This window comes from Symphodus melops, assembly GCF_947650265.1.
Source record: "Symphodus melops genome assembly, chromosome: 23".
Taxonomy (NCBI): Eukaryota; Metazoa; Chordata; class Actinopteri; order Labriformes; family Labridae; genus Symphodus; species Symphodus melops.
In genome coordinates this window covers 5,647,937-5,669,837 of record NC_136713.1, presented here as the reverse complement: position 1 = coordinate 5,669,837, position 21,901 = coordinate 5,647,937, and the positions used below count along the sequence as shown (strand labels likewise).

The window sequence follows — 21,901 nt, the reverse complement described above, 5'->3', positions numbered from 1 at the left end:
AAATCTTTTTGCAGTACATTATCATGGTGAGTTTTTTTTCCTGAAGTTGAAATGTTGCCCCAGACAAATCAATAAGTGGAAACTCAATTGGGTTTAATACTTTTTAATGTCCAACACCTAAATTGGAGCTGTGCAGTTGTGCAGCTGTCTGCCTCAGGCGTGACTGTTGATTACCAAGATTATAATCCTAATTTTCTCTCCCTCTCTGCCTCTGCCTGAGTGTATGCGAGTGTGTGTGTGTGTGAGAGAGAGAGAAGAGAGGCCCTCTTTTTGCTTCTGACAGCACAAACACAAACACAGCGGTGCAGCGGGGTTGCAGGAATGTTTGAGACGATCTGTCAGGCTAATTATGACTTGTGTTTGTATGTTTGGAGCTCTCACTTGCTGCCGTCGTTGGCCTTCCAACTTCACGCGACAAAGATCGACATTTCACCCTGATGCCGCTCAAACATGTCTGCACACACACTCTGATAATGTTCACAGGAAATCAAACGTGAGGATGTCAGAGGTCACTGCAGCGTGAGAGCATCCTCTTGACTGAATGTTTTTGCTGGTTTTTAAAAATCTAATTCCTCAGTAAAAGAGTCAAACTCGAGCGTGGTCAGTGAGAGTGAGCAGCTCGTCTCTCTGCTGAATATTTTTAATGGTTCAAATCGCACGTGTGCATCAAAAAACAACAAATTGAACAGCCTAAAAATATCCTTTGTACTTTAAACGCTTGCAGGTTAGAGTTCTTTTTGTGTGTGAATTTGTTTATTGTTTTCTCTGATGAGTAAAATGCTTCATATCTTACACATGACTCCTGATTTATTTTACTGCACAGTGTCACATCTCCTTATACTGATCACAATAAATCAATCTGAACGGTCACTGCAGCATGAGGATATCCTTTTACTTTACACTATCATCCAATTCTTGCACTGTATTTGATTGTTTTTAAATATCCAGTATCTTTTCCTCTACATATTTCATTCAGAAAGTCGAACATTCATGACCTCTGCTCGACATAAAGCCGTGAGTGGAAGGTGGATCAGCAGCAGGTTTCATAACAGAGTGAAATAAAATCCTCTTTTAAATCAGGTCAGTCATCTTGTTGCACATCGCATGTTTCACAAAGAGAACGTCGACCATCAGATCATGCAAAAGACATCCCATAATTATATATGATAAATGTTTTCCAGCACGCTTTTGCAGCTTCCCTGGTACACAGAAACAGAAAGAGAGAGCTAGAGAGATGGCACACTGGAGCTCGCCTACAGTCTGAAACACACTCGCATGTATACGCTTGTGCATTGAGCAGCTCTGCCGCCAGGCGTCCCTGATTATTGGCCTAATTTAGATCTGTGAGAGTCACATGACGTCGACGAGCATCCACTGATGAATCTTTGCCCAGGCCTGCTCTCACCCAGCAGCTCCTAAAAAAAAAAACCTGCTACAGTCTGAGGACTCATCGTCACCATGACTCCTGCCCAGTGAGTCAACACAGAGCTCGAGACTTTCGACGACTCCGCGGCCTCAGATTTAAGGATGTAGGATGACTCACACGACAGTGATAGACAATAAATCAAACATCCAACATTATATTTTCTCTTCTTGTCAACCTGTCTTTGTGATAACTCTGAGGTTTGAAGTCACAGTGGTCCTGCACATTTTGCAGCCTGCAGAGTACGAGGGCTTCGAGCCCCCCTCCTCTCTGTGTTGTTCACAGACTGTAGACGATGCCTCATGAGGGAAAGAGAAAAACCCTTCTTTGAGTCAAGTTTTACAGATTTTAGAGGTCGCAATATGATGACTGGTTTCATACAAACAGAACCAGCATGAGGTCAAAGGTCAGAGCTCACACACACAGACTGATGTGTCGACAGGTTTTTATCAAACTAAGGTTGATGTCTGCAGCTTAAAGCTGAAGGAGCAGATAAACAGAGCCAACAGTTTAGACTTTAATTGTTGGCACAAACAAATCTGACACTTTTCCAAGCAAAACAATGAGTCAGCATTTACTCCACAGCTACAGTCTTACCAGGAGGAAACAAGAGAATATCTGAAGGGGAATGACATGCCCTAACATTCACTTTTAAATGTCTGTCAGAACTACAGAAGTCCAGAGGGGAGAAGGACATTTAGTTTCTGCATCTGATCCTAATATTAGTCTTCTGAGTTGTAAATCACTTTTTTGTTTGGACCATTCAAAAACGCAACACAGAAATAAAATGGGCAAAGCTAATTATTTTTTTCTTTTCACAGAAAAAAGAAATGGTGGAAAAATATGTTTTTTTTCTCTTCTGACACAACCTCTCAGAATAATTATTTCAACCCTCGTATAAAACCGCTTTCAAATTTAATATGCCTAGTCAACAAACTCTTTTAACTCTAATACTCTGTCTTCTTTTTTAAATCAGTTGAAAACATAACAATGAGAAATGTTCCTAAACAAACATTTTCTTTATTTAGGTGACAAATCGGTTCAATCTGTTTCAAAAATTAAATCACATATTTTTTTTCTCTTTGGCCTCCGTGGGCTTCCGTACAAATCACACCATGTCAAAGACTCTCATCCCGTTTGAATGTTGACCTCTGGTTTTCAGAACATGGAGACATGATCTTTTCAAAATGAGTCCATGAAGCATCGGAGGACTCCTGTAAGCCGACAGTGAGCCGCAGCAGCTCTACAGTGGCGTGTCCTCATGTGTTGGGTGGTGATGCTTTACTCAGCGGTTGCATCATGTGTAAGTTTGACATATGACATCTCTCAGACGTGAAGTAAGAGGGGATTTTGTGGTCATTATGTGATTCATATTTGCCCTGAGGAGCGGTCATTCAGTGGAAATAAATTTATCAGGAACCCGGAGATCTTCTTTTGATTAATTTGTCCTGAGGATGTTAAATAAGGCTTATAAATTTATTAGTGAAGAGTGCACAGAGAATAATAAATGTTGTGAAAGTTTGAGCAGTCAGCCCCCAGCTGGAGGAGAAGTTGCTGTAAATACAATTAGAAGCTCCTCCTGTGATGTAGAGAATCAAACAAAGCTGGTTTGACCAGAGAGCGGCTCTGCAGAAGAAGAGGAGGGACAGTTTGAACATTCACTTCTACAATTCAAAACAGCTGTCAAGTGAGCGCGCTCTCAAGTGTTCAACCCTCAGCTCTCAGTTTGTGCTTTTATTCCAGGAGCGAGTCTCGCCTCTCTTTAATTAAAATAACGCTTGTTTGGTGGCGTTCTGAATGCATGACACAGAAGCATCCTAGATCACATCTCCTCTCGCCGCTTGTTTGTGGCTCCTCCAGCTCCAGCTACATCAAACCTCACATCTCTCCACGGGGTTTGGTCTCTGTGATAGCCACCGCGCCGCAACATCTCCTCAGATTGACGGACAATTAAAGAGCGAGAGGCGAAGGCTCGGCCCTGTGATCTGAGAGAACTCTGCAAACATGCAGAAATGAATGCAGTTTACATTTGCCGTGAGCGAGACAGAGGGGGAGAAAAGAGAGAAGCAGTTCTGATCTCTGTGCGAGCTTCCACGTCCGACTGAGACTGCTGCAGAAACAAATGCTCACACCAAAAAGTATTGATTTTTTTGATGTTGTTCTTGTTAGCTGCAAACTGTGTGGAGGCTTCTACAAATGACCACTTATTCGAGTGAGGGGGGAAAACAAACACATCATGTGTAAGGATCCTTTTTCTCCTGTAGAAGGAGGTCAGACGCTTTGTGGCTTCCCAAACACAACAAGTTTGGAAAGACAACTCCATAAAAGACTAAACTTTTATTATTCTAGCATCACAAGGGACTGAAACAGTTCTTTCTGTCCGATTATTCCTGAGACTCTCTGTCATTACAGCCTTCAATACGTCTTGTGTTTCATATGTTTGGGTGTTTTTTCGTGCAGGAAGCAGATGAATGTTTCACAGGGTTATCAATTCAAAGCTGTTGATGATAATGAGCAGGACGCATCTTAATCACTCCAGCAATGATTACGTGAGGCTAAAGCTAACGCTAAAAACAAAAGAAGTAAATGGTCTGTAGTCTTGTTTATACGAATGTCATGAGAATAAATGTGTTTTTATATGACATTTTTAAAGCTGTCATCAGGTGTCTGAAGGATTTTTAACATAATAAATTGATACCTTTAAGTACATGAGGTTTGACGGGTTTGTCGTGTGCTTCGGCTGCAAGTTCAAAGAATTGGACACAAAAAAGGGTCTCCCGTCTCTCCCTCCCCCTTTCTCTCTCTCTAGTATTGATCATCATTGAAAGTGCAGCTCCCGATCTGTCCGTGTTTTAAAGTCTGCTGTGATTTTCACCCTTCTGCTCTTCGACCACTTGTCTTCCAGAGTGGAAGACAAGTGAATCAGGCCGTACGGTGCTCATGTTGGTTGTACCGTGTCATATTGCTTTCGTATCCTTTTCAAATCGCTTTGCTGAAACTACAGCCGTCTAGAACCAGAGTCCAGAGATAAGTCAAACGTTTTAGTCGGTGTTATTCCTGGACACATTCCTTCTTATTTTGCTCTTTTTTCTGACGGGACACAAAAACGAGCTGTAGAGGGAGAAGTCCCTGGATAGAGTCCAGCCTGGATGTTTTGGTACATGATAAAGTGATGACGCAAAATCTTTACAACATTATTATTCAGCTGCTTCAATAGGCCTTTAAAGTGGTCAGAACGAATCAAGAGTAGAGAACGTCGGAGCAGCAGACAGAGAAGCAGGTATGTGCATATATACTGTATGTGTGTCATGTGATGAGTCTAAATGTCTGCAGATCCAGTTTCTGAACCGGAGCCACCAAAAACAAATCCTATACTCCACATTTACTGTACTCGACAAATAAAATGCTTTTGATTGGGATTCTGATTGATCCCACCAAAAAAAACTTTTCACTCTGATAAGAAAGAGAGAAAAAAAAGGAAAAGGGCGACTTATCGCTCGCTGGAATGAATAATTGACGCCGTCTCCGATGAATAATTAATCAAACATTTGAATAATTGTTGTAGCTCTAATCTCGACAGACATTTGCATATCGGCGTACTCTTAATATCTGCCACTGTATATGAGTTTACATCCTCTCAGGACACAGAGATGGAATTAAAAGATCTGACTCACAGCTGCAGAAGGCGGGTCCAGCTCTCAGACATTTCCCCCTCAGTCAGATCTCTGCACGCCGACATCATCTGGCAGCTTGATACTCTGTCATGAAGAAAACAGCACGTATATTTAATATAAGTTACATGATCTGCAGTCCAGCAGAAGAGAAAACATGCACAAACACTGAAATTCAGTTAGACATTTCAGACTGTTGCCGTTCCAAAGGCCTGCAGAGGGCAATAAAAATAAAGAGTGCAGAGGACTTCATTACCCAGAAGTCATTACATCTTGACATGCAATTCCCAAGACGAGTTTGGGAAGGACAATAAAACTAAAACTTTTATACAAATGATTCCAAACAAAAACTCAGATAGGAGTCGAAGAGGTTTCTATATATACAGTATGTAGTTTTCTGATCATGTCCTAAAGTAGCATGGGATCATGGGACTTGCAGTCTTTTCTGTGAAACATGGTCATGATTATTGTGGATGGGTGTTCACAGAGAAAGATTCATTCATTGTTTAACTTGAGATGTTTCATCATTTCATCGTAAAGAAGTGGCTGTTGGAGAGATTACGTCAAGTTAGTTTCATGCCTGACTTAATCGCACGTTGTTTGGCCCGTCGAGTCCTCACAAACCAAAACTGTGTCTGCATTTCTGGGACATCAGCTGACTTTCCAAGGATTGGACGGCTGGAGCAGTTATGAGTCTAAAATTGGTGCAGACTGGCCCAAGTTGGCACGCAACCATTTGGGTTCTCCAAATTATAGTCCATTTCTTTAGAACAGGAGTTTAAAGAGTTCATGTGAAAAGCATCCAGTGTTTTCTGGAGTAAACTTACTTATAGAAATATAGAGTATTAACACCTTTAAAAGGTCAGCTTGTAGTTTTAGTAGAAGTGGCAGCACAAGAGGATGTCAACGAGCCAACAGTTAGCTCGGCATAACAAACCAAGACTCCACAGACTTCATCTACGATGGACCAAACTTCACAAATCTCAACGTTCTGCCTCCAAACATGGCAAAAAAAGAAAGTGTTAAAGTGTTTAACCAAAAAGTATCTCTTTTTAAAATCTAGACAGTAATGTGTTTTTTTTTCACCTACTGTGGCAGAACTTTGCAGAGAAGTCCGCTTTGAACCCTTCGGCCTCTCCGATAAAAATCCAGAGTTTGCAGTTGGCTTGTTTTTTTGTGGTTTCAAGTGTTAGCATTATTTTGCAGCTCTGCCTCGGACAAACATATCCGTTTCATCCTCCTGCTAAAGTTTATGGCCCCACAGGACTCGGAGAGAAGTTGGTTCACGGTCTGATGGGTGCGCTGGACACCTCCTCTACTCATTTTTGGACAAACCATCTTTCTCAGCGTTGCCATTCTTGGCGTTTGTTATCTCAACACTCAAAGGATTTAGGGGGATGTTGATATGAGTTAGAGTAGGAAGCAAATTGCTGTTTTGTCCCGCACTTCATGCCATTTCTCACCTCTCACTTTCACCATTTTTCTTTGTAGCAGCCCAAAAACACACACGTGCTCTCGTGTGTGTGTCGGGAGGGGAGTCGATGATTCGTCTTTTGATCCCAGCGTGCTTGTTGTCAAAAGCTGCCCGGTTTGAAGAGACTGTTGGCCACAATTGACTGTGACAATTAGGGCACGATCACAGTCCCCGAGTGGAGCACTTAAAGGCTAATTTACATGTCACTTTGCCGAATTAAAAAAAAAACAGCGAGAGAAAAGATATTCTGTTTTTATTCTCCCTCCCTCCCACCTTTTCTCTCCGTGTCTATCTGCTTGTTCTTTTTTTTTTTCAGTCCTCCATGCCTTGTAAACTGTAATTTGTACACTGCTTAGGGGAACCTGGCAGAAGAGAGGCGACCAGCATTTCCATTTGAAAAGAGGCAATCACCGGGCCACTGCTGAGCCTATTGTCCGGTGATGGTGGAGGTGTGGGGGCGGAGGTAATTTACAGGCAGTGAAGTTAACCTTCTGGTGAGGTGCATTACACAGGGGGTTTACACCTGAATGTATGGAGATGCAGATACACCGGGCCAGTATTGTCCCTTTATCCAAACCTGTGTGTGTGTCCGTCAGCTTTGTGCCACGTACAATCTGTGTACCTTCTGCTGAAGCGCTCAATATAACGACACGTACACGCTGCTGGCTTCATAAATGAATCACGTACCTCCTATTGGCTGTTTGAAACGGCAGGAGAGAAACTGCAGAGAAAGTTCTGAGGAGTAAGTCACAAACATGGAAAACTACTTCATCAAAAAAAGCTGAAACAACAACAACGGCTAGTTCTTATTATTTTGCCTCCACCGGATAGGGCAGCCGAATGGAGACGGTAAATGCAGGAAGGAGAGAGTAGAGGACGACATGCAGCAAAGGGCAGAGGCTGGACTCAAACCCACAACCCCTGCTCATGGGCCGTATGACACAAAAGGCAAGTACAGCAAATTGAGACAATCCCACAGTGGCTGAGTGTGCTCTTGCTTCTGCAGGTTTGATACCTGATCATCATGAAAACAGTGATAAGAGGAACAGATTGATTCTGACTACAGATACAATCTCACCCTGAAAGAGGATTATGGGTACCGCAGTTCAGTTTGGAGTGATATTCTGTAGCTTTAACAATCACACAGTCTGATCAGTGCAGTTTGATCAAACAGACACCTCTTCCCTCCGCGGCTGAAAGTTTCTTTTCTCCTGCTCTGACAGGCTGTTTGTGACAGGTGCAGAGTGTGTGCGTGCATGAAAGTGTGAGTGTGTGTGTGTGTGTGTGTGTGTGTGAACGGAGCCTCTCTCCCTCCCGCCTTCACCCGTCTCTCTCACTCTTACACACACACTCCTGCTGTCCTTTCAAAGGGAACACAGAGGGGACAGAGTGTGTGCAGAAACAGCAGGTTGATGGGATAATGCCCATCATCTGTTGCACCGTGTCATTTCTGCGCTGCCGTAACCTGCTTTTGTAACGGCCCTGTGCACACACAAACACACACACACACACACACACACACACACACACACCTCCTGACAACACTTCTACGTGCTGCCGTGTCATTTTTACAGCACTGCTCCTGCGTTTATAAGGACTGAATGAAAATGAACAGAGGGCATTTTAAAATACCACACACAAAAACAATACACACAAAAACAATACACACACAGCCCTGCAGGCTTATGTGTGTACAGGTGTGTGTGTGCGTGTGGTTGTGTCCAGCTAAGGCAGGGATTGTGTTTCAGCACAGGCTGCTCACAATAATCATCGGGATAAATTCCCTATTCTGCTGTGAATGACCTAATCCAGATTTGTCGGTCATTATATCAGGCCTGTTTCATGATGCTGTAAACATACAGCGGAGATTATCTTAATCTCTGTAATTCCACTGTAAACCAGAAAGGCACTGCTGTCGCACCTCTTGTTGTTTTGTTTTTGTTTGTTTTTATTTTGGTGAAAATTCAAATTAAACTCAAACTAAAATTAAACGATTTTTGAGGCATTTCAAACCCGTTTTTTTCTGCTGCACACGCACATCTTTCTCAAACTGTGGAGTTACTGATATGAGTATCAAATTGAATGTAGGTTACTAATCCCAGCGATTGAGCCCTTAATTAATTGCACAGTTTTGTAATAAGGCTGGGGGGATTAGCGTGTGGACAGGTGGGCAGATTTAAACCTCACTGGGCTGGACACATGATGAGACTGAAGGGAAGCCGTCATCCCGAACAAAGAGGGATTTTTTTTTTCTTTAGTCCATGGATATCTTCCAAATGTCTGTTTCATGTTCAACAACAACAACAACAACAATGACAGTTCTGCAGCATTTAAGCCTGACTGTAAGTTTGGACAATAAGCGTGGTCACATTTTTTTTTTTTACCAAAAGGCTTTCAACGGTTCATCACAGGACGCTCACGACTGGAAAAAAACGCTCAAGCTCGAACAGGAACGTTTCTAAATTCAGATTTCTTAGTTGTCCTAAATGTTATTTCTCTTTTTCCTTTATCAGTGATTTGAACATGATGCAAACCTCTGATTGGATGTTCTCTTTCAAAAATCCTCCACTGGTGTTTTTGTATTGATTTCAGCTGGGACAGATCCAGGCACATCCAACACCCAACCAGTCTAACTTCTGAGCCATGCAGGACTCATTTAGGAACTTTGTACATACTATAAGTAGCCAAAAGCTTTATATTCATTAAAGTATTTGGAAATTCTCTGGAATAAGTAAAACGGTGGCTGTGTCCGAGCTGAAAGAAGGTCTTTGCAGTCCCTTCATTTGAACAGTTCATAGAAAGTTGTGTGCTGTGACAACCCCCGCCCTGCATCCCCCTCGAACAAAGACTGACCCACTGCAGAGACACGAGGCGATTCAAGAGTCAGTCAGAAAATGGGAGTATTATTTTCACACTTGCAGTGATGTCTGCAGGAGGAGCTGCGTGTGTAAACTTCCTGTGCACATATAAAAACAAAACTGCAGACTAAAAAAGGAGGCTAGTTAGCTTAGCATGCTAGCGTGATGGTGACTAAAAATATCTGCACTAAAGCACAGAGAGCAGCACTGTCCCTGAAATGTAATGCAGTAGATTCTTCTGTATAATTGTGACACTTGGATTAATAATCTATCTTCCACTCCTGCACAAAAAATATATTCCCTGACCTACATTAAAGTTTGACTCGAAGAAAGTGACTGTCATCCCTTCACTCATGACAAATATCCACATCTTTCATCCTGTCAGCTTGTTTTTGTCGATATAAAATATTAAAAAGGACATGTCTAACTTGTCCAAAAGGCTGAGTGTGGTTTTTATTTTCATGCTGCTCATCACTTCCTGTGAAGAGGTGTGAATTCTGCTCAGTAGTGGATGTCTCAGTTTGGACTGAGACTCTTCATTTATCTCCAAATGTCAATTAAATTCAAATATAATCAAAAATGCATCTCAATGAATAAAACATTGTGGGTAGCACGTTGGATGAGCGTTCACTGCTGAGAGAGTGTGCAGCCACGCGCTCTCTCTCTCTCTCTCCCCTCCCTCTTTCTACCCCCCCCCCCCCCCCACCCCACACACACACACACTCAATGGTCCCTGTGCCCGCTGAACACTTGCACGGTACGATAAGGGTTTGATCTCCTGATCCTCTTCTGGTAGTGATAGGATGGCTGAGAGGAGAGAGTCACTGAGACTTCAGGTGAAAACTTCCACTGTGTCGAAATCACACATAGCTTTGTCATGCACACAACTTTTTTACGATTTTCTACGACCTGATCTGTATAAGTTTCTGTATTTCTTAAACGCTCTTTCCCCCTGTGTGTATGTCTGTGTGTGTGTGTGTGTGTGTGTGTGTGTGTTTTGGGTGTAGGGGTCCTTCGTAATAGTACAGTCTCACTGGCAGATACTGGACACCCCAAGAGCCAAAAACTGAACACAAAGCCTCCTACAAACCAGACAGCAGGGGTTTTAGCCCAGTGCTCCAATCAAATTCTGTCGCCTATTTCTGGGTGCAGAGAGGGGGAGGGAGGGGGGGGGCAGCACTCGCTCTTTGGTGGGGTTGTTGGGGTCCGTCTTTACAGAATTGTCTATCAATAGGTGCAGCCAGTGTCAGTAGTCCTTCTCATCAAACCGTGGCCTGACAAAGAGGCGGCGGCGCATGGGAAAGGGGCAGCAAGGTGAAACTAATGCCATGGATGTTTGATTCATCAGGGCCTCATTGTTGGCGGCCACGGCTGATTGTGAAGGTTCAGTCAAGCAAAAGGGGTGCGGAGTAATCAGTCGGATTTATGGTGCCGAGGGCCTCGGAGAGAGGCAAAAAAAAAAAAAAAAAAATGCAGGATAGAAGCTGTTTGCAGTGAAGCAGGGACAGGTCTGAATGCATATACCTCATGTTAGGAGAAATAGGTCGAAGATGTTGTTTTCACTGAAACTGTGAAATTAAAAGAAGAAAGAAAATACTTTTCTTTAGGAAGGTTTCAGTTCTTCCTGAGAACTCAATTACACCTGGCAACCACTGAACATCAAAATGTGAGTCTAAGATCGCCTGCACAGATGGTGTGTGTGCGCTTATACCTTATCGTACACACATGCACGAGCAGCTACGCTAACCTGAACTCAGCTGGATGCAACAAAAGCACAGGAAGCTATTTTAGACAAACAAAAGAAGAATACAGTTTGAGACTTTGTCTGCAGGAAAGTCAAATCAAACATCATTTTTATAACCAGCTGTTTGCAATAATAAACAGACTCCAATACCCACAATGCACCGCTCGAGCAGCCAGGACACCCAGCCTGCTTTTTATGCGTGATTGATTCGATTCTGCAAAATTGCAAAAGATAAAACGTGTTTGTAAAAGTCCAGCTTTGTTTAGATATCATTCATGTCAAACATCAGTGATCTTGGGGCGCTGGTGGCAGTGCGTGCATTTTTGGGATTGTGCAAAGAGTGAAATGTACATCTGTAAAGTGGCCACGGACAGAAGTAGCAGAACACGTCAAACACTGTACTACTCTCCTCAAATACCTTTTTAAACTGTTCACAGAAGACTCCTCTTTAGCTGACGTAGAAATCCCTCCATCACTCTCCCCCTCCCTCTTCTTCTTCTCTTCTTTCCCACCATCCTCCATCTCTCTCTCTCTCTTTCCTTTTTTCATCCACCTTCCTGTTTTTTTCCCCTTCATCCCTCCGTCCACCTTCCTGATTGGTCGTCACGGGGAGAAGACAGATGTAGGGCGAACAGCGGCTAAGCCGTTGTACTCTTAAGCCTAATGTGGAAGTTTTATATGCAAAGAGGTGAAGCGGGGAGGGAGGAGGATGGAGTTTGAACTGATTAGGATAATTCCTGCTTTTAATACAGCTGTCCCTCCAGCTTAAGGTAAACCAAATGTTGCCATCGGAGATTAGTGTACCTTGCCTGGTTATTAGCGACCCCCCCACTCTCGCACTCACACACACTCTCACACACACACACACACACACACACACGCACATGCACATCAGAAATGTCTGTAAAGCCGCTCTTACTGGCATTAATTCGAGAAAGAGAGAGGCGGGAAGGAGAAGAGGAAGAAAAGTGTGGCAACTTGATCTCCTCCTGCACCTGTTGGGAAACTGTGTGTCGCACAGAGAATTATGTGTGTGTGTGTGTGTGTGTGTGTGTGTGTGTGTGTGTGTGTGTGTGTGTGTGGTTGTGGTTTTGTGGACTCTGAATTGCCTCACAGGAAGTTTAAGGACAGTCATTGAAGGTGATGACATTTGGGCTCCTTTTCACTTCAGGAGAGGAGAATTACAAAGTGAAAAGTCTTATATCTGCTGGCTTCACATTTTCTCTTTTGTTGTTCAAACACATCAGATCAGAATTATGAAGGAGACACATCAATACACAGCAAACAATACAAAAAAAACTCAGAAAAAAAGAAGCACTAAATTGAAACTAAATTGACAAAATCCTCCTGAAACTATGTTGATGAAAAATAACTCAAATCTTTTATATTCTGAGAAAAAGCAGCGCAGTGAGACCGTTCACGTTTAAGAAAGAAGCAGCAAAAAGAGAAAAATCTACAAAGAAATGAGAAGTTTCAGATGCAGACCTTACAAATATAAAAAATTAAAGCCCTGAAATAAAAAAATGAGCCTTCAAAATCTTCAAATAAAACACCAAAAAGAAATCCCCAAATCTTTGCAAATCTTAAAAAATAAAGATGAACACAGCATTCAAGTTTTAGAGGCAACGCATCGACACCAACACAAAACTTCAACGTCTACAAAGTTTGTACGTGTGTGTGTATGCGTGTGTGTGTGTGTGTGTGTGTGTGTGTGTGTATGTGTGTGTACCTGAGCATCTGTCCCGGTCCATCAATCGGCAGGCTCCAAACCGACGCAGCCAGTTGGTTTAATATCTTCACACCCTGAGGAGAACAAAACACACACTTAACACACACACTCTTCTCACACACACACAGTTTCTCACACTTGGCATCTCATGTCAAATATCACGTCAGCGGCTCGGAGCCAGCAGACGAACACGAGGAGCTGAACTCTGGTTTTATACTAAAGCTGCTCGACTGAGGTCAGCTGTGGAGACTCTCAGGGATTCAGAGTCCAGGACAAACTTCAAGCGACCCCCCAGAGCCGAGTCCTGGACGGAGCACACAAACATGGAGCGACTGAACAACACATTCACACACTGATGGTAGAGGCTGCTGTTTAAAGAGTCCATCAGTATTAACTCATCCATTCAGTCACATTCACACACTGATGGTAGAGGCTGCAGAGTAAAGAGTCCATCAGTATTAACTCATCCATTCAGACACATTCACACACCTCAGAGAAAGCAGTGGGAGCAACTCATGTTTGAGAGTCTCGCCCAACGACTCATCGGACATGTGGCTCTTATTTTGAAAATTCCTGATGAAAAGTGTTTGATCCCCAAAGCTAACAGCTAATATTGCTCATCAGCAGCTCCTTCCTTAAGTCACATCTCCTTACAAAGGGAGCTTGAGATGTTTCAAAGGGATCCAGTCTGTGTGACGTTGACCTTCGGCTCCTTGTCCTGAGAGCACCGTGGGTTTCATTTTTCAGCCTTATTTGGCGTAAAAGCCTTCAGCTGCAGGAGCTGATGGCATCTCTGAGATGCTATTAAAAACTCTCTGCTCGCACTCTAGGTGGGCATGAGTAACCTCTTTAAGCACTGGTAAGTAAGTATTCTAAATACTATGTGACCTAGTTCTCACATGTGTAATGTAGCTGTCACAGAATCAACCCTAATTTTCTAAAGCAAGCTCCTTTTGACAAAAAAGGGAGGAGAAATCCTTCGCCTGGAGCGTTTGAAGTGAACGTGTGAAGATTTCCTCCCAAACGAGATATCCACTGACAACTGAAGCAACATCAAAAAGCAGCAAATTAAAACAAATGATGGCAATTTTCCATGGGAAGTAGGTGTGTCTTAAGTCCTTGGCTGACTGAATGTTTTATGTGCTCTGGGCTTTCGAGATATTACCTGATATCTTACTTCCTGCTGGAATGTTTACAAAGGAGGTTGTTGTTAAAAAGAAACTCAGATATGTTCCCTGAGATATATACGCCAAGTTTCATAAGAGTACTGACCCCTGGTCTTCAACCTCTGCAGCTATGGACCATGGGAGAAAAGAAAAAGAGGTGCGTTTCTGTACTTTGGATCCAGGAGAGCGCTTCAAAGTAAGAGTGTTTCAGAGTTCAACCAAAGCATGAAAAACCCCCAATGAGGTCTGAATGAGTCATTTCACCAGAGCCTGTTGGTTTGAGCAACAGCAAAATCAGGCTTTTAAAACTTTAAGCTCCTTTTCGTATCTGGTGAGAAATGAGTGTCTTTGTTTTTTCTGTTTGCATCCATGTGTTGGTAGTAGACCGTGCAGCTTGTGGTGTCCTCCTAAAACCAAAGCTCCTCCGACCGCCTGAGTCAGAGAGTCACTCAGCGGGAGGTGAGGGCACCGTTCATTTCTGCCTCCATGACACAGACAAAGATGGTTCATTGGATAATGCCCAACAACAATACGGCACAACACAATCTACACTTTGTGAAAGTTAGAGGGCAAAAAAGAAGAGTAATCATTGCACACACTGACCCACACAAACGGATGATTACCACGACGGAGCTACGAGGAGCGAGGCAGAACAATTCTCTCAATTATCAGGGTCGGCTGGTGAGACAAGGCGCTGAAAGGATTTGTGACATTTCATCATAGAGAACGCGGGAAGAAAGAGCTGGAGCTGTGAAGCTGTCTTCATTTGACAGATTTGGACGACGTGTTGGAGAGAAGGAACGGCCAGAAGGGAGCAGATGTTTGTAAAAGTTACAAAAGGAGAAAGTGGACCAACTGGGTTCCCGTTGAGGAGGCCGTGGACGTTCACTGGGGGGTGTTTTCACATATTTATTTCATTCTGAAGAAGTTGGTTTTGCATTTCTCAGACTGGTTCCAGTTTTTATGGACTTCTTTAGGCCATCCGGAAATGTTTGAGTGCCAGCCTGCTGCATCCCCGACTGAGCGGAGGAAGACTGTGAACATGCTCGTGGATATGAAGTGTAAAAAGTAAAACTTTAAGAGGAGAAGTCTATGAATAATAGTCAAGTTTAAACTTTCTATGTCAGACATAAAAAAGCTAAGAGAGAAGTTTTATCAATGATGAAACTTTGCCATCTTAGAGGAGACGTCGGCACCTTTCTGCTTTGTGCATCTTTTTTTCAACGTGTTTGATTCTTTAAACTCCTGGATACAGTGCATTAAAGAAAAGGGATCAATCAGGAAATGGGCCTCGAACTCCAAACTGAATCGACCTCAGGGTCATCTTTTTACTCTAGACTTTTCTAAAAAAAAGGAAACGTAAAAGTGTGATAAACACGTGCTCTGAAACCTGACACTTCCTGCCTTTAGTTTGAAAAGTCTCGTCCTTGTTTGCGTCCTAAGAATTTAATGTGAGTCGACTTGCAGGCGGTTGCAGCGAGCTGAGGGGGAGCTGAGGCGCGGTGGCTTCAGGAGGGTCAGCGGGTTAATCACTCTTGACTCGGAGCTCATTGCAATTGTCTGAAACACTTTAGACGTGGAGAGGGGACCTTTCAGCGGAAATCCCATTAACCTGGCGAAAAGAGCATTTAAACACGCTGACTGGAGAAGCGATTAGGTTCAATTGGAGATTCCCCGCTAAGCAGACAGCGGCACTCACCCAGAGACAGAGAGAGAGTGAACTTAACCCCGACCTGCAAAGGTACCTCCTCGTTAAGAATGTGAACACACTGAGCACTTCAGTCTTCATCTGTCACCATCAGAACGATATCAGCATCAGGACGATCCATTCACAAACGTCCTGAGCATGTCTTTGTCACCCCAAGCTCTGAATGAAGACAATGACATCAAACGCTTCTTTCTAATCACAACAAAAGGAGCTGAGGTGACTGTCCTCAACTCATTTCACTTTTACTCCACATATAGAAGCAAAAAGAGTAATATGTGGAGATCTATTAACCATAACCGACCTCTGTCTGACCTCTTTGCTGCATGTCACCCCCCTCTCTCTCCTCCCAACGTGTCCTCTCTCTATCTTTCTTCAGCTGTCGTCTCTAATAAAGGAAAACATGAAGGAGCCACAGGTCGGATTCAACCCGGTGCTGCCCGTCTTGAGGACTGTATCCTCTTCTGATGGAGCGCCACCATCTGCATCCGACATTTTCAGTTAATCAGTTAACGGCAGCACATCCTGTAATAAGTCAGGTTTTCTTTCAGACTCTCAGATATGAACGATCTCCTTCTGTGTGGAAACTCTTCCAACGTAGAAAAGAAGACAAAAGGTGAGGATTGAAGGTAAAGACGACAGAAACAGAAAATAAGAGAGAGACGTGAAGAAGATCTGTTAGTGTGTAATCGTTCATGCCGCCTCTCACTGGAGGTTGTGTGTCTGCCGCGTCAAACGTGTAAAGCTCAAAGTTTGCACCACTGCACTGCTGCTCATTGCATGAAGGCCGCAGAGTGGAAGGTGAGCAGGGCATGCCTTTTCTTACACTCCAGCACCCACACGTCACATAGCACTGAAGGCAAATAAAGGTACGCTCGTATGCTAATACCTCAGCTCTTAAAATGAGCTGTGCACTGACTCACAGGATGACACGCGTGACTCATCGTCAGAGCTGCAGGATAACGCTGGATTGGAGCGATAACATGACTGACTGAAGTGTTGGAAAAGAATAAATATCACCGTGTGTTTCAAGACTTCCTCTTTTGTCAGTGGATCAAACTATTTTCTGTCAAAGCCAATATAGCTGTAGGTGAGAGAAACACGGTGTCATATTGGGAAAAAACAAGCAGAAGCAGTTAAGAAAGGTTAAAGTGAGGAAGACACAAGAAGTCCCCCCCATCTGCATGCTCAGCTCCAGAAGTAAGTCCAAAGTGCAGTCAAACTTTCTGATATCATTTGATGCTGCAGAGTGTGTCGGATCCCTCGTTCATTTTGCATATCTAATTCACACACTTGCTCTGGCCTACTTCATCAAAGGAGTGCAGGGTTATGGGGTCAGGAGGGTTACGTAAGACGAAATGGTCAGACATTCACCGTCTGACGAGAAGATGTGACATCTGAAGGGCTCTCAGAACTTTAAGTAGTGCAGCAGTTTGAACTGGTATCACAGTCATCTTCCTCATGTTTCAGGGTGCTGCTGTGAAGCCTCTGACAGGGAACTTCTTAACACCGACTGAGAGCAGCTTTATACTCTGACAGGAGACAAATCAAGCATGTTGTCCCATTGCAGTGATAGATTTACAAAGCTTCCTCCTGATGTGCATGGAAGAAAAACATTAGAAGAAGCAGGCTGCATGGAGCTGCAGTGCAGACTAACAGTGAGGGGGTTCCTGGTTTGAATCCCTGTTTGACAGGAGCCTCACATTAGTCTCCCTGTGCATGTGTGGGCTCTCTCCGAGATAAGCATCAAACTGAAACACATGAAACATGAGGGAAACAGACCCGGGGATGTGACAGTTACTCTGACAGTACGGCTGAATAAAGTAGTTAATCATTTAAAAAACACCTGAATGAACTTGTAAAGCACCCTGTGTGACTCCCTTTCTCCATAATCAAAGTGAGTGGGGGAGGGGGGAGGTCGCTCTGACAGCCTCGACAGTTGGGATGGGCGACTGCCAAGCTGCTGCTAAATATACACAGGGGTCAGTCTGTGGCAGTTCCTCGGCTCTTTCAGAGCAGCGCTTCAGGTTTTCTGATAAAAGCGGTTTCTGCTCGCTGAAGTCAAGTGACAGTTGTGACAGGGGAGAGGTCGTGTGTGTGTGTGTGTGTGCGTGAGGGCCTGACCTGTCGGAGGTTGATAGGCACTGTAGGCGATGGGTGGAGAGGGGGGGGGAGTTGTCACAGGGGTCCCCAGATATCCAGTCAGAAGGATGGAGGTTGTCCTGCCGCTTCCTGCTCTGGATTTATGAGGGTACACTAAAAAAAGAAAAACCCAACACAGCTCTGAAAAGATTTTTATTGATATCATAAGAAGCTTTAAGTGAGGCAGACTCACATTTTCACTGACAGAGGGAGAGGAGACAGTTATAGGTCTAGTAAAGCTTCAAATGAGCAGTTTTTTCATTTGCAATCATCAAGATTTATCTACTTAAAAAAAAAAATCACTCCTGGAATAAAAAATGCAAAGGTAATTACTTTGTGTTGCCTCTCACAGTTCCAGTGATTACTGAAACTTTTTTCATATATTCTCATCAGCATTTATTTATTCCATTTATCTGGAAACAGAGTCTCATCTGTGGAACGATTTTCATATGCAAACACTGACATGTAGCACATTTCAATTGTTTTGCATTAAATCCATATTTCATTATATTTGTAGGTTTATTTAGCAACGCATAATGTCAGCCCAAAGAAGCTGCACAGACGTAGAAAAGAGCGCCACCTACAGAGCATCACACTTCAAGCACCTGACAAATGAACATGAGCGGGTGGACATTTTTTACAGTGTACATCAGTGTGCATGCGTTTGTTCGTTTGTGTGTGTGAGAGAGAGCGTGTGTCAGCGGAGCACTGATGAACTCAGCACATTGTTGAATGGGACTGTTTTGGCAGCTGAGACAGCGAGGACGGACCTGCGGGTCAGAGATAAACGGCCCTCGCAGCTCTGAGCCGGCGAGAGGACGTCCCGTCAGAGGCGAGAGACAGCAGCGGAAAAAACTGCACGCTGAGGGGACGGAGACGGACGTGAGGTTAAGACACACGGGTCTGTGTGAGAGGAAGGTTGATGGTTCAAAGCCCTGAGCTGGATGGGACTCTCCTCCATCTCTTAATGAACACAAACTTATAAAAGTCGTGATCAACAAACCAAAACATCCTCCGACTGCTTTCTGAAACGATAGATTCTGCTCCACTCAGAAGTACAAATATCAAAGATGAACATTTGTCTGCTCATTAAATGTAAACATCAATATAGAGATGCATTTGGAAAAGTCCACACAGGAAGTCGACTTCGAGACACATGTAACACATGATTCGAGTTGGGAGGTTCGTTTTACTTTCTAAGGTCATTGTTGGGATCTTTGTCATCACTTCATGAGTCAGCTCAAGGTTTAGAGACGCTGCTCTGAACACAGCCAACATTAATGAAGCTGAACCTGTGAAGCAGTCACCAGGAAGCGGTCTAATCACGGCGAGGAAATGATAAGGTCGGTGCTTAATGTTTGCAGCAGGAAGCCGGGCGGAGGTGACCGCTCCGTTCAAACATGCAAACCTGCCAAGATTCAATCTGCTCTTGTTTTTCCTCGTGAGCAGGGCCACTCAAGATGAGGAAAAAAAAGGCCTTGGAGAGTGACTGACTGGAAGCTCGGAGCTGCATTTAGGAAGGAAGTGAGAATACGGTATGATTGCAAGACAAAGGTTATTACAGCAGGGTAACACTGCTCAGAACATCTGAGCTCAGCAAACCAAGGTAGCCATTGTCTCTACAGCTTCTGTTTCTTTTCTGCTGAAGCATCCTTGACCAAGACAGTTGCAAGGTTTCCTTTCTGCAGCTCTGCATGACCCTGGATCTGTTCCTAAAGTGAGACACATGAAGGGGAATTCTTTCTTTGGTCATCAGTCAAGGGTCCGGTTAGCTTCTTGCAACAAAAGCACATTTTGAAGATGGATTCTTTGCTCCGACCTGAAGATAAAATATCAGAGAATTGACCTGATTTGACGTTGAAGAAATGCAGCAGCGTTGGAACAAGATGAATGTGACCTGGATGAAAGCTGCTCCTCTCATCAGTTTGGTTATCATCCATGTGTTTTCCTGATCCCACAGAGTCCTGGACTCTGACGGTGTGAACACAGTCTGACACACTGCAGGGCAGCGTCTGACAGATCACTGATAGTGACACCGGATAAAAAAGGAAGAGCGGATTCATAAAAACAATAGCTTTCTGGGCTCAGAGAGGTTGCAGAGCCCAGGTGGGTTCAGGCTCCTGAACCGACAGAAGAATCTGTCCTGAGCGGGGCGCTGGTGGCACAGTGGTTAGTGCACACGCCCCAATGTGTGGAGGTAATAGGTCTCCAAGCAGACCAAAAAAAGGATCCAACTTGAGCAGAAATATTGACTGCTCTTCAAATAACACTCTGGGTACCAATAAAGAAAGGAGGCCTCCTTCAAGCTCCCTCCTATGAAGCACCAAAATAGGAAAATCCAAAACTAAAGAAGTTAAAAATGACTGACTTCCTGTTGATTTTTGTTTAAGCTTTAAACACAATTCAGAAGAATTTCCTTATGAACATTTTAAGCCCTTCACAAAGGTTATTTATTTGAACACTGAAAAATAACAATAATTCCCTGAAGACTCAAAAGGCTCCTTACACTGTTGTCAGAGTAAATAAAAGCCCTCTCTCTGCAGCAGCAGCACCTTCAGAGCTGTGTATTACAAGCCTGAATAGCTCCGAGGTGCAAATAAAAGTGAGTGTGTAGCCGGGCCCGGCTGAAAAACAGCATACCTGCACAGCAAATCTGCTCTCTGTAAATAAGAGTCAGCGCCCAGTGTGCAGCAAATAAAGAAGCACAAACATGTTTGGAGGAATAATCTGCCTGCCACGGCGGCTGCATTACACCTTTCATCTCGGCGTTACAGAGAGTGGATTTGGCTTTCCATCACGAGGACAACACAAACTAACTCGGCGAGAATGGAGCGAGCGGTTTGATCTTCCCCGTGGAGAGAGGCCGCATCCGAGCAGTTAGCAAAATGAATTGAATCAGCGGGATTAACGGCACCTGTAAAGACCTGTCAGGTAGATTTACAGGCCCTGCTGATAAGCCGGCGGCGAGGGATAAATACGCCTGCTGTCCCGCCAGTCAAAGGAAAACGTCCCCCACTCTCTCTCTCCTCCCCCGGGAGCAGCAGACACCTCCACCTTTGATAAGGTAATAACATCAGTCCTGACTCGGCTGCAGAGGTGAAAGCTGACTACAGGACTGTGCAGACACGCTTTCAGGGTGATGAATGCCGTCAGGAACAGGCCGGCTGTGAGTGTTGACGTCTGTTTGGTTATCAAAGGTGAACACACCCTCGCTGTCAGGTGGAAACCTGCTATCACCGACACGGCTGCTTCTCAGAGGCCTAAAAAACCTGTCTGAAACGAGCTTTCAAAGTGTTTCTACAGGGTTTTATGAGACGGCTTGTATGGAAGAGAAACTGTCCTCACATGGAAACATCAAGTATTTGTTAGTTTCAGTCATGGAGTCGATTAAGGACAGAAGGTTTATCGTTCGCTCTCTTTCTGCAGAGTTTGATTTTCAACATAAACAGACCGGAAACAAAATCGCTGCTTAAAACTGTTTAAAAGGTTTCAACTTAAAGGTCGGCCTTTTGGTTGCTTGTCTTGTTTCAAGATTATGCCTTCATATTATCATCGGATATGGATTAATGGATTCAAACAAAAGCATTACTATGTCCATCGTCTGTGATTGACGTCCTCGTGCAGTCGAAAGTCCACTGCTATTTCTTAGATGTCAATATAAAAAAAATGGATTCTATGGACTGGAGAGATTGGGCAGAGGGAGGGAGGGAGCGACAGACAGGAAAGCAGTCACAGGTCGGACCTGAACCCAGGCCAACCGGTCTTGGGGATCACAGCCTCCGTACACAGGGTGTGTGAGAGCGCTGAAAAGGACTTTCTATTCGAAAATGAATGTTTTAGTACCTTGTGAACAGGTTAGAAATGAACAAGAGAGTGAGAAATGTTCACAGAAACAAAGAATGAATTCTTGGCTTTAAAAAAAAAAAAAAAAAAAAACTTTCTGATTGGGCTGAAACATTTCTGCTGTCTCGGCTGAATCTCTGATTAAC

At 43.8% G+C, this 21,901-nt stretch overlaps 1 protein-coding gene across 6 annotated transcripts in view; it reads right to left on the bottom strand.

Annotated features, from left to right (window-relative positions):
- zeb2b (zinc finger E-box binding homeobox 2b) overlaps positions 1–21,901 on the bottom strand; it is a 332,710-nt gene that overhangs the window by 79,915 nt on the left and 230,894 nt on the right. For 5 of the 6 annotated variants that reach the window (XM_079336136.1, XM_079336141.1, XM_079336139.1 and 2 more), the window contains 3 exons: positions 17,895–18,026; positions 12,900–12,973; positions 5,098–5,181 (listed from right to left, as the gene is read on the bottom strand). The gene's annotated coding sequence lies outside the window, so the exon portion shown is untranslated. The remainder of the gene's footprint in view (positions 1–5,097; positions 5,182–12,899; positions 12,974–17,894; positions 18,027–21,901) is intronic. The other variant, XM_079336138.1, reaches the window with a different exon arrangement.